The sequence below is a fragment of the Periophthalmus magnuspinnatus genome, chromosome 7 (assembly GCF_009829125.3).
Source record: "Periophthalmus magnuspinnatus isolate fPerMag1 chromosome 7, fPerMag1.2.pri, whole genome shotgun sequence".
In the NCBI taxonomy this organism is placed as follows: Eukaryota; Metazoa; Chordata; class Actinopteri; order Gobiiformes; family Gobiidae; genus Periophthalmus; species Periophthalmus magnuspinnatus.
The window spans coordinates 27,648,026-27,660,702 of NC_047132.1; the positions used below are offsets into that span (position 1 = coordinate 27,648,026).

The window sequence follows — 12,677 nt, forward strand, 5'->3', positions numbered from 1 at the left end:
GACTACAAACTGATAGAACTGTCCTTTGTAGTGCTGGTGGAAGACAATCTGGTAATACTAAATAATATGGTTGCAATTTGTAGAAAGTGCTATGTTTGTTTAAATTACATAAACTATTTAAAACTGTGAATGAGTTTAAATTTAGCTAAACGCATCTCTTTTTAGTGTCCCTTTTTGTGTACAATCACCTCGAGATATCTGCCTTACCAGCATGCAGTGACAATTTGCATATTTATTTGATATAGAACCTAACCGGATGACCTTCCCTGTGTGTTCTCCATTCATTCGTGCTTGTGGTGGTGGCAGCTTTTGTGGAAACAGCTGTGGTAAAATGTAAAATTGAACAGATGAAAAACAGCAACTCAATGTCGTGTCCCCTTTTTCTTTGAAGAAGTCAGAAAACACTTTTTCAGAAGTACCACACCATCCCATAACTAGCAGTGGGCAAACCGGCTTTAATTCCACTGTAGCCATAAAGATCCCTGTCAGATTACTGGGGAGCCTTGTTGTGTGTAAATAGCTGTTTGAGATAAATGAGTTTCTACGACTGCTTGTCATTACAGCGACGGTTAATGGCAAAATTCATCGCTAAATGCGCACACACGATTCCTCCTTCAGCTTGTGTTTGCATGGCGGACGGCAGGCGACAGACTGGTGCATGTGTGTAAATATCATAAAGATTGACCTTGTGAAATGTATACACGGTGCGATAAGGGAGGAGCTGTGGTGTTGTGTTACTACGAGGAGGGAATGGTCGCCTCAGGAGCTGGAAGAGGTTTTGAACCACTTTGTTGTATACTGAGAACCCCCCTCCCCATACCCCCCGGCCCATGTTCTCTTGTGCTTTTCAAACCAGGACGGCCCGACGTGGTTCTTGTTTTGCAGCACAATGAAGAGGGGACCCCCTGCAAGACCAGCCCTCAACTCAATTTCTATTGATCCCTCACAGGCTGTTCCTCTCCTGGCCGTGTTTGGCTTTAGTGCGTAAAAAAAAAAATCTCAATGTGCGCACTATTTGCCTTAGTTAATTGGATTTTGACAGTGATCCAATATCATGTTTGAGACAATGAAAATGTGTCAGGGCTGCCTGGTCAAATGGAAAAAGTCCTATTAATTTAGAACTTAATACAGTTAGCTTTTGTTGTACTGCAATGTCATAATATGGGGCAGTTTTTAGCAGATTTGAAATCACTTTGAAGTGTTATAGTGTTGCTAAAGAGTATTCATCCCTGAACTAGTCTTTGTCTGGGCACTGTGTGTTTTCCATTGCAGGATAAGGCCAATTATTTTGTGTTTTTATATTTTGATACACCATTCATTTTTCACAAAGTTAGCTGAAGAACAACAAAACTGGATGTTACTCTGAAAAAAAACACTGACCCAAAGCCAGCAACAACTGTTTTGGTACCATATTCATATTCATTGTTTTGTACATTTGCATTTCGGGGCTCTTTTCACGATCAAAGAATACTAAGATTGTGGCTTTGTTTCCACAGCGTAACCAGCATGGATGTGATTTACTGCACCATTTTCAACCCTCACCTCCAGAATTTTACTAATGGTCTGCTCACATTGTCAGCCCTGCTTGTTCCTGCCTTTTTAATGGGTGGGGTGACTAATTAATTCATTATCCCCAATATGCAAATGAGCTGCGCCAGTTTTCCGGACCCTTCGCTCGCCTCTTCTCTCTTGTGTTTATTCTGCCAGATGCACTGCCTAATGTTTTCAGTAGGAAATCAATGACCTGTGTATAGATCCAGTCAATTTACCTTTTTAAAACAAGCAGTGTTGTTTAGATATGGCATATGAATGAGGATATCCTTCACTTTGTTTATCCGTTCACCGTAATCATAATAGCCCCTCATTGCAGCTCATTGTAAGCACCTTAGATTGAAAAGTGCATCTTTTTATACATAAAGCAAAAAGGAGCTATTTAAAATTCTTTCATGGATTTGCTCTTGTTGATGACAGTGGTCTTTTCTCAGCCACTATAAATTACACTTCCTTTCCAACAACTGAAACTGCATAAAGGATGTTTTATTATTTACACGATGCCTAGAGAAATAGCAAGGGATTGTTTGTTTAACCAGCACTAATCAACACCACAGTGCTAGAAATCATTTAATACATATGAATGTCTTTATTGCGCAAAAATAAGCTATGTACTTGTGTTTGACTATTAAAGGTCCCATATTACACAAAATGGATTCTTGTGAGATTTAAGCCATCTTATACCATCTTGTTACCTCGTCAAAAACATACCCAGAGTTGTGTTTTGTTTCATTCACACGTTTGTATAATCTTTAATACTGTGTACAAAGCTCATGTGGTGGTAGTTTTCAAGTTAACACCTACCTTTTTTACATTTAGTTCAGTAGAGATGGGAAATTCCAGGGCTGAAATCATCCAAATGTCTCCAGTGAAGGTGTATGGAGTTTAAAAACACAGTGGAGCACTTTCTGTATAACCAAGTGTTTTCTATTTGAGAGAAGAATTCACCCTAAAAATGTAGGGTTCATATGCATGTGTGGAAAAAAAACAACTCCAGGTATGTTTGTGATGAGGAAACAACATTAAACATAGATCAGAATATAGTAATATAGTGCCTTTAACAAGTTTGTGAATATAAAATCCATCAGTGAAGCAGAAATCACTGTATCAAGTAATATTTTCATAGTAGACACTTTTGACACCTGGAGTGGCGTATTAGAGGGACTACACTGTGTGGGCTCATTTCAAGGCTGTAAAAACGCTTTTCTCAAGGAAATGAATGGTTGCAAAACACCACAAGTCTACAGTGCTTTTTACTGAAAATTATTACTGTCTAAACGACTCATTTGCAAGACTTGTGTGTTATGTTTTTTAAAAAAGTATCAATTTGTCTCCAGTTTTTTTTTTCCTGACAAGTTGGCAAATAGCATTGACTTTTTATCTAATGCTTTTATTGACTCTAGACGTAATGATGGTCACACTAGGCTACCCATCGCCCTTCCTTCCCTACACTTTATACTGTGTAAACGGCGATTCCCCACGGGAGCCTCCATCAATCAGCACAGCCAGCGGCCCCCACCTCCTCCACCACCTTCACCCTTTTGTCTTTGACGATTACTTGGATCCACTCCATGTTTTTATCACGGGTAGAGTTATTTATTCCATCTCCTTCGCTTTTTACGCATTGGAAGTGTGTGGTCGTTGTGCGTAATTCTCCCCTCAGTAGTATGTGGATAAAGAAAGACTAGGTCAGCCATGTGGATGCGTCTGTTGAACAGCTGAAGAGGAGCAGGGCTGGAGGGGGAGGAGGGAGAGAGGAGGACGACCGGGGAGGGGGGTTACAGAGACTGGGGAAGAGAGCGTGTGTACGAGCGGTGTGTGTGCGCATTGGGAAGCGAGAGGCAGCTGCGTGAACGCGTGTGTGTGTTGGGAGCAGGAAAAAAGAGGAAGCCCGTCCGTGTAAACGCTTTCCTTTTACCTTAACACCCCGCGGAACAGGCACTTTTCACGCGGACGCTAACCTCGACAGCCGCGGCCAAAAGGGAATACGGAACCGCTTCGAGGAGGACTCCACGAACTCACGCGCGGTGTTACGATACGAAGAGTCTATCAGTAAAGTGAAACCGCCTTTTGTGTTGAAGCAAGTGCTCGCCTCTGGTCCGTGCAGGCAGCGATTTGGAAAAAAAAAACAGCGAAGGGATAAGATTGTTGCTTGTTTAATGTTTTGACGCACGCGTTTGGATTGGGTTCTATTTGGAAGTTTGCGGGTCAACTCGGGCAAACGGAATTTTTCAACTTGTTTGCAGCGGTCTCTGGGACTCCCAAGAATCACCAGACTGGCGGGTGAGTAAGTTACACACACAGAAGGGGAAAAAAAAGAGAAGTGTAGGATGGTTGTGGTTAAGGGAGGAAGGGAATGAAAGGGAGAGAGAGGGGTGGAATTTGGAGAATTGCTGTTACGCGTAAAGTGCCAAAAGCTTGCATGAGTGTGTGTTATTTGAAAGTTTTCACTGCTTTGTCGTCCAACTTGGCTCTAAGTGCACCGACCCTCAAACAACCCCCGTGACCCCGCTGGCCTGAAACTTATAACTACGAGAACTCTAACATGGTAAAAAAAAAAAAAATTACACAGAGCTATCAATCATAACAAGGGCAAAAGACTTTGTGACAGCAGAGGGAGAGCAGTTCAAATCCTGATGAGTCACTTAAGACTGGTGGGATTCCCCTAAAGATTACAAAGCTGTTGTATTTTAAGCCTGGGTTTTGTCATTGATTGATTATTAGATGGTAATAGTCCTAATAGAAGTTGGCTGGAGCAGTTTGTTTTTGTGTTTGGCTCGCTATGAGTTGCAAACTGTTGAAGGACCACCAAATTAACTTGACTTCCCCCCCTTCAGCACCCCAGAGGCTATGAACTCTGGCCCGAGCACATGCGGATCTCACTGTGGGGAAGAAGAGAGGGGAGGGGTGGGGGGTCCCGGGCTGTTGTTGAAAAGAGCAAAGCAGGGGGGCGAGCTGGCTGACTGGCTGGTGGGATAGTTTTATAAGAGGGGGGCAGATTAGGATTTGAACTGCAGTTATTTGTCTGCGAGGCGGCTTATCTCATGTTTTCCAGTAGACCCCGAAAAGCAGTAGGAGGGGGGCTTGTTTATTTAATATGGTGTAAAATTGGCCATAGTAAGTGTGCATGTGATTCTAGTCAGAAGTTAAAATCCTCCAGGCACACAGAGAAAGATTCAAATTGAGGAAAATGAAAGCCACATTAAAACAATAACACTCTACTGCTACTTTTCAAGTGCCCACTCAGCCTTGTGTTAACTAGAGGTGACCCGCAGTTAAATGATTCAGATATGATTAATCCACTTGAGAGCTGGAGGTACGTGGCACAAGTAACACATGTAATGAATAGGTGCCAGTGCAAACCAATACGTAGCTCATAAAAGACATTCACACGGTTTAAAAGTCAGCCAGGAATGTAGATATATGACATTGTGCAAAATTCTGTTACAGGAAAACCGACATAAAACACTCTCCCTGTCTGCTTCACCTCAACCGATTACATCATTTCCTCATAAGGAGCTACTTACTTCATAAACAATGAATGCAAGATGAGCTTTAAGATAATATACAACTAAAAGGGTTTCCTGGTTCACTTGGAGGTTAAAGCTAAAGTTGTTTGAGCTCTAGCCGAGGAAATTGGTTGAAAAAAGCAAAGATGACATCCAAAACTGTGTCCATAGACCATCTTGCAATAATTACAGTATAACAGTCCTGGAACTACTTGTACAGCAAGAATCCTATTGATTAAACTGTAACTGGAATGTTGACCCATAACGCTGATATCCCTAATATAGTGTTGTCTGTGTAAAGTGATTTTAAGCCATATAAAACAAAGTAGATTCATTAGTTTCCATTTAATAGCTAATTAAATTGATTTGGTGTATGCTTTATGTCCGATTCCCTTTTTAAAATAACCCATACAAGAATAGCACTAGCATACACTCTTATGACCCTGAACGGATTTAAACTCTATTTACTTTATACACGAGTTGTGAATGGATAACTAAAACAAATGGCTGACTTGAAGCATTGCATGTTTTGAATCCTCATTCTTGCATGCTTTTGAAACTCTACACCACAGTCTATAGCCAAACTACATTACACCATGTTCTTCTTTCATAAGGTCTATTATAGTCTTGGCACATTTAATGGCTTGGAGTTGGAGAGCACTTTTTAAAATGGCATCTTCCTCACTTCCTCAGAGGTCAGGATATCCATTTAGTTTCACTGCTTGTGGATTGAATGAAAGAGGAAGTGGTTGCGCCTGTTAATGGGCTGCCTTGTTGTGCACTGTGGCTTTGTATTTGCCTATTAAGCAGTAGCTACCCCAGTATCAGTCATGAATCCAGTGGTCCAAGTCTTAATTATGTCTGCGTACTTCTGTTCCCTCTCTATTTGCAGTGTCATAGCCGAGTGTTTGTGGGTGAATGAAATCTCCGGTGTGATCTGATCTGCCCGGCTGTGTTGTTGTTGATTCATGTCGAGCAGGAGGAGAGGCATAGTAGCCGCCTGAGTCACAGTGCTTTACAAACACAAGTCTTGAGCGCTGACAAGGTAAAGCGGCAGGCTGCTAGTCCACATTCAGGGCATGAATGAGCTCTGGGTGTCACCTCTGTGGAGAGCGAGAGGTGAAATACAGATCAAAATGATTTGGACACTGACGGGAGAGACAGGGATGTTGGAGCGAAGTTCTAAGGGTTGTCTGGGTGCATGTTGTTTGAAAAGGCATTAGGTAAAACATTAGTTAATCTGCTTTAGTTTCGCAAGGATTTAACCACCCTTTTGTAACATCAGCAAATCCATGTACCATATTAGTAATGTGGTTTTCATCTAGACAGAAAAATGCTCAAAATAAGTTCCTTCTTAGCTCATGGCAACTAAACAATAAAGATTTGTTTGTTTAAGTCTGGATTTAGGATAGTTTGAATTTGTATGTCTAAACCAACTGGAAAATAACTGCCTTGAACTCTGTTGGCTTAAACTAGCCTGAAATTCTGTATTTAGACACCAATAATTCTCCAGTGAATGTACAAAAAAGACCATTCTCACAACACATAGCAGCCGTGCCTTTGCCAGCATCAATACATTTGTCATATAATGTGTCGCCGCCTCATGCCTATTTTCATCTTCACGCTATCACATTTCTGCGCTGTACAGAAACTCTTTCGCAGCGTCTGGCTCTCCGTATGCTTTAGCACAGTGATGTAATGCCTTAAGAATCAGAGAAAGGCCATGCAGTTGTAATTGATGCAGTGCTGGCGTGCCCCATCATTCTGTGTGTAATGAGCGAGTCTGCTGGGGGCTGGGGATCTGTTACAATGGGGCGAATGACTCAACTGTATTCCATAGTAATTACAAAGGAACGAGCCATTTGTTATTATAATCACTAAAGCAATGAAAACAGATGCGGCAACAGACCAATAAACAACACTGGATTTGTTTTAGGATTAGTATTAAGTGGGAAATTGTGGATTGAAATGAGTAGATTTACTTTATAAATATTATCTGTTTGTAGTACTACATCTCCGACGATCAAAGTATATGACTCACGTGTTCTGTGTTCCAAATCTGCCTTAAAATTGTAATAAAATTTGGTGTAACATTGTTGATGAAAAGTGTTGATGTTTTTTCCAGTTGCTTTTTAATGAACCATTGCCTCATTTTTTACTTCCTCTTTGCTCTATGTTTCACAAGTCGTCTAATAAATGAGTTGGTGACTGGTCAAAGTCAGCATAATATCTTCAAGTTACTATTGCACTCTGTAAAGCACTTTGATTTTTATCTGTGAAAGTTGCTCTATAAAAATCTTACTTACTAATTGAATAGCACTTACACCCATTGTGTCCACTATACCCCAAGATTTAATATGAATTTATGATAATGACACTTCTCCCTTATGAATATAGTCTTGCCTCATTTATCACCTAATTTCCCCTCCCACTTTGACCCCCCAACAAAACCCAAAACGTGAGACCGGTCTTGTCACAAAGCCTGGCGGAAAATCAATGAGGAGTCACGGCTTCTGTTGCATTGTTGGTAACACAGTCCACCCCCCCTTTAATGCGCCCAGGCAAGACACATCTCATCTGTGCTTATTGATCCTACACCAGGCTAATTTCATAATACTCCTCTGCGTGACCTATAGATGGCGCTGTGCAGAGTCTTCATTTCTAAAAGATTAGACAAAGATTGACAGGAGAATCATAATTGCTTGTGGGAGAAATGGACAGGAACACTCTTTTGAGAGTAGGGACGCACCGCTCCAGCTTTTTCAGTTATCGATTCTAATACTATGGCTTTAAGAATCTACCGATACCCGATATTAACAGATACCAGTGCAGACAGCATGAAAACACCGTTTATTTCCTGAAAACAAAAGTAGAATAGGGCAAAAGGCATCCAAATGTGTTCTGTAGCTGTTACTTATCTCAAGTAATTAGTAAACAACTTTGTATTTTAAAAAATTCAAACATCATGAGACTTTCTATGTCGACTATGACCTGTAAATAATCTTGTCCAGCCGATATTTGGAAGCCAATTTTTCCGTATCAGCGCCAATATCCGATACCAGTATTGGAACGGTGCATCGCTGTTTGAGAAGTCCATTTGTTGTGTAGATGAGCTGGGATCTTTAATTAAAATACACCTCAGGAGCAAACGGGTAGTGAGAAATTGGGATAATTGAAAATGTATCTCTTGCCCCCTCCTTTGCTCCTCTGTCTCTGTCCCTACATCCTTAAAGCAGCTGAGCCCATCGGCGGGCACTTTCACACATGTTAAGTGGGGGGGACATCTGGCCTTGTTAATTCAGTGCATGGCCACAAAGTGGAAATGCACTCCCCATAGATGCTCCTCAATCGACTGGTCAGATGGAGCTGGTGGCTACTTCACTGCCCCTTGGACACTACAGACAGACCCTTGGCTTCTATGATATTCAAACACGGAAGTCTAGATGGGGAGCTCAGTCTTCTCATGTCGCAGGAACATGAATGCACCGTTTCATCCTAATTACACAACAAAGAGGCCATGAATCTTCAACTGGCAGCACATTTTTGATTCATGGATGATTCATGTGATTTGAATGCACAATGAATCTCTATGCGGCTACGTGCAGGACTTATTCAAATGACTACATCAGTAGCTAGGCTGGGAGTGTAATCTTACCATAATTAAAACAGTCATTCACAACTGCTAACGGTAATATAAGTATTCTTTTTGAATCTACTTTTAACTACTGCTCAGTGAATATAAGCCAACATTTCAAGTCATACCTTTTTATTTTAGGTAGCATTAAAACAGCATTTATCATTTCAAAACTGATTGCGTTGCATGCGTTTCATTTGTGTCACCAACTCCCCTCTGTACCAGTGTTCAAACACCGTGAGTTGATTTTACAGTGTAACGCTATAGGGCTTTTCATCCGGGTGCAGATTGGATATGAGCAGCGCGTGTCCATTAGGCGTGCGTTTGATGAGGAGTGGGCTGCCTCTCTCCAGCTTCCTGCATGCACCTTACGCCCTTGCAGCGAAAAATCCGACGACAACCGCAGCGGGGAGGTGGCCATGCTGTGCACTCATATCCGATTTTAGCAAGTAAACATTTAATGTGTTTAAATGTATCACAGCTTTATTTATGCATAGAATCTGCTGTTAAGTCTGAATTATACATTAGCTCATGAATAATGGATCAGTGCCATTCCTTAATGATTACTTGCCAGGCAGCGAATGGTAATATTTGCTGATAAATTTGCCCATTGATCTTGGTCGTGTTTAACCAGGCATGTAGAGATGTTTTCACCATTTTTTTAGAGGTACGCTTTTTTTTTTTTTTTTTTTCAAGAATACAATTAACAACAGGCCAATTGTGTCTTTTTAAGAAGATGTTTGGAGCAATTGACTGAGCCCAGAGGAACATAAATGTAAATGCTAGCCTGGTTTTGTAACAGATCAGCCATCCCCTTTGACTCCATATTTGTAAGGTTTTCTTTGTTGCAGTTTGAACGTCGACTTGTTTATCTTTCGACCTCCACAGATCAATGTCCAATTACAGTTTAGTCTTTGTTGGCTCGTGGCCATTACATGATGGAGTATGTTGAAGTGCAGAGGCGAGACCATGTGCACTGAAATGGTACTTGGTAAAGGTGGATCTGGTGCAGTGTTTATTGGCACTGCCCTTAACAGGCGCACACAGCCACATTATTGGCACATTATCTCTGTAATGTTGAAGCCTAGCATTACCTCAGCCTGGAAGCACAGCCTGTTATTGTGCAGATGTATTGCTTGTCCACACAATGAGAAAATATTGACTTGTTGTCACTCACTCATTTGATTAGTTGTGTGGCTGATTCTGCTTTTCATTTGTCACCTTGGCAACAGACCTAGAAAACAGGGCTCTGTGTGTATGGAGTAATGAAGCAGTGGAGCATTGAGACTGTTCACATCTGGAAAAGCTCTCTCTAAGCACAAATCAATGTCTCTATCACTCATAGTGTATCACTGCCACTTGTCAGCTCTGCTCCGATCCACAAAAGCCAGCATTTGACAGCTTTCCTCTCTGCTGCAGCGTGGGAGTCGTGTACTCCAACAATTCCACTTTGATTTTACAGCTCACATTTATCTGTGTGTTTACTGCCCTGGTGAGTTTTCTTTTGTCTTTGAGAAAAGCTTAAATCAGTCTACGCCTGTGTGTAAGCCAGGTCATGACGAGAGCACCTCATATTTAATCCAATCGGATTCATCAGTGGCCTTGTTCTTCTAAAATAATGAGGTAGACAGTAAGGTCTGCCCCAGGCTGCGTGTGGGGAGGTGATCTCTGTGAACCGGCAAATCAGCCCTGTTTTTTATGCTAAAGAGACAGCCTAATGACTGTTCTTGATGTGTGTCAGAGCTTTAAGTTAACTGGCATTAATTCACACAAAGATCTAATGGGCTTGATTGTCAAGTTGCATGGACACTGTCACGGAGCCCTGTGTGGGGAGGGAGAGGGGTTATTGTTTTTGCCGGCGGTAATTTCTGAGTGGATAGGATGACTGCACAATTCAGATATGTAAACAAGGAGACAGCTGAGAGGCACTATGTTGATACCTTATTTCCTCTCAATCGACACAGGTTTGAAAATCTCTGAGGTCTGCCCAAACAATCGTGAATGATGCACTGGCAACAGTCTTCCCTCCACACACTGCCTGTGCACAAATCAGCACCTCAAACATGTAAATCATATGTGCAAAATGGACACTTTGAAGAGCTCATGAGCTGTGACGGCGAGCTGTTGAACAAAGGGAAGAGTTTAAGACAACAGATGCTCAAAGGGCTTGAATCTGCTTATTGGAGCATGACTCTTATTTAGTGCAGCACTGAAGAATCTCACTGGTAGACAATAATGCAGAGTCTTGCCAATGCTCTGCCACTCATCTGCTCTCTGGAGGCATTTGCAATATTCATTTAATGTTTATGCATGTCTCCGATCCCCAGTCCTTTGTTCACTCACGCCTGCTGTCATTTCGGCACATTTTCACAGGCAGGTTGCTCAATTGCTTGCACTAGACATCTTGTAATGTTTATCCGGCTGCAGCTAAGTAACTCTCAGTGTTTTATAAATAACAAGTGAAAGGCAGGGGGCATGGTGTAGTGATCTGTTTTTATTCAAGGCATACTCCAGAAATTCTCGTAGTTGTGCTCGAAATGTGTTTTGATCCAAGTCAGACCGCAGTGCATTTTCTGATACAAGCAAGGTTAGTCTCGATAAGCCTACGCATCACAGTACAATAGCTATGTGTCATGTAAGCAATCCCTATAATTGTTTTCTATACACGGCTTGTTCCATATTGTTTTGCTATTGTCTGTAAGCTAATGTACTAATGTGTCTTGACAGACGATCTACAGTTTTGAAATGCATTCAGCGTACATGAAGGCTAAAATTGCTATGCACATAGATATATCCATAGTTACCACAAATTGGATGTTTTGTTGACGGTGTGTTTTGTGGCCTTTTGTGCACAGTGATTGACAGGCACTTTTTTATCTCTGTTTGCTTCAGTCTGTTTTGTTTCTGTTGACAATTGACACTCCAACCATCTGCAAAGTAACTACTATACCTAGGCCTTATCGTTCAATATAAAAGTTGGAACAATATACTTTGGGGTTCTATATTTATCGTGTGCACAATTTCTTTGCAATAATGGAGAGATTTTTGCCATTTTTAGGTTATACAATAATGTTTTAGTTGTAACTTCTGTGGCTACGTATTCGCTCATTCTTCAATATATTTGTTGCAGCTCAGGCCTTGCTATCTATCTGCCTATTTTGCTTTGTGTCAGTGGCATAAAATAGTTTCAATATTATCGTTTAACGCAGTATTTCTGTGTAGCGATATATCATGGTTCAAAATGTGTTATCGTGACAGGCCTAACTATACCATGTCCAAACTTTTGCATTTGTTTATAGCATAGCTTGTCCACTTTGCATTCGAATAAAAATCTAACTTAATAACTGCTATTAATTTTCATTACAGATCAAACGTTAGCCGTCTATTGCCCTAATAAAGATCTATTGAGCACAAAGCAGTTTGTCCAGTCAAGTTTGCAAACACAGCTTCAGGGGTTAGCAGGAGGGCAAGACCGGACATCTGTCTTCAAGTGACCCTCAAGTCTTCGAATCCTCCCACAGACTGTTGGGCTTTGGCACCCTCATTCCAACCCCTGTGTGTCACCCACCCAGCCACCCATAGCAGGCTTATCTTTGCAGCATAGCGAGCACAAGAGGGGAAACAAAGGAGATCGAAAAGCAATCGAAAAAAAAAAAAAAATACACAGAGCCTTAAGAGCCCTGTGCCATCATAAACTCCACTTCAAACTGGCCTTTTGTTCCTAGACTGTCGAAGAGCACATCACAGAGGGGTAAGGTAGCAGCACATCTTTTCATCCTCAAATACTCTCTCACTCAGGCGCGATCGCCCTGATAAAACTACACAGAAATAAAGGTTTTCCTATGGGACGCTTGTTGAGGGATTTCTGCTCCTCCACCACACACTGATTAAAGGAACACTTGTAGATAATCCCCTTAAAATAGAGCTTTGTTGTTGGTAGTGATGACAGTCAAGTTTACATGCTGGTAGGGAGAGTCAAATTA

The 12,677-nt window shown here is 41.4% G+C and overlaps 1 protein-coding gene across 3 annotated transcripts in view; it reads left to right on the forward strand.

Moving 5' to 3' along the window:
* Positions 1-3,338: 3,338 nt before the first annotated feature.
* rerea (arginine-glutamic acid dipeptide (RE) repeats a) overlaps positions 3,339-12,677 on the forward strand; it is a 98,236-nt gene continuing 88,897 nt past the window's right edge. For 2 of the 3 annotated variants that reach the window (XM_055222792.1, XM_055222793.1), the window contains exon 1: positions 3,340-3,834. The gene's annotated coding sequence lies outside the window, so the exon portion shown is untranslated. Of the gene's footprint in view, positions 3,835-12,677 lie in introns of all 3 variants that reach the window. The other variant, XM_055222791.1, reaches the window with a different exon arrangement.